The sequence below is a fragment of the Ostrinia furnacalis genome, unplaced genomic scaffold (assembly GCF_004193835.3).
Source record: "Ostrinia furnacalis isolate ACB-3 unplaced genomic scaffold, ASM419383v2 OfSCF4915, whole genome shotgun sequence".
NCBI lineage: Eukaryota > Metazoa > Arthropoda > Insecta > Lepidoptera > Crambidae > Ostrinia > Ostrinia furnacalis.
In genome coordinates, this window is record NW_021135154.1 from 2,367,565 (window position 1) to 2,367,890 (window position 326).

A 326-nucleotide genomic window follows, 5' to 3' on the forward strand; every position below is an offset into this window, starting at 1 on the left:
ACACTAAACCGAATTAAACATGGCAAAATATGGCAAGTTTAATTCCTTAATCAAAATTAGCCATACGTCACTACATGCGAAATTAAAATGGCTAAAATATTTTAATTCGACCTTCACGCTCTAAAGGTATCTTGCGGAATCTCTCCACACGTTAGGTGTACTAACGCAAACGCGCCGCTGTCCAAAGAGGCAGCTATCACAGTATACTGGGTAAAACTTGAGTTAAAAGGCTAAGGACGATTCCGTAAGACGATATCCGTATTTTCGAATCTATCAGACTGATTTAGCAGTGGTTGAGAACTTTGCCAATTTGCCACTTCGCCATC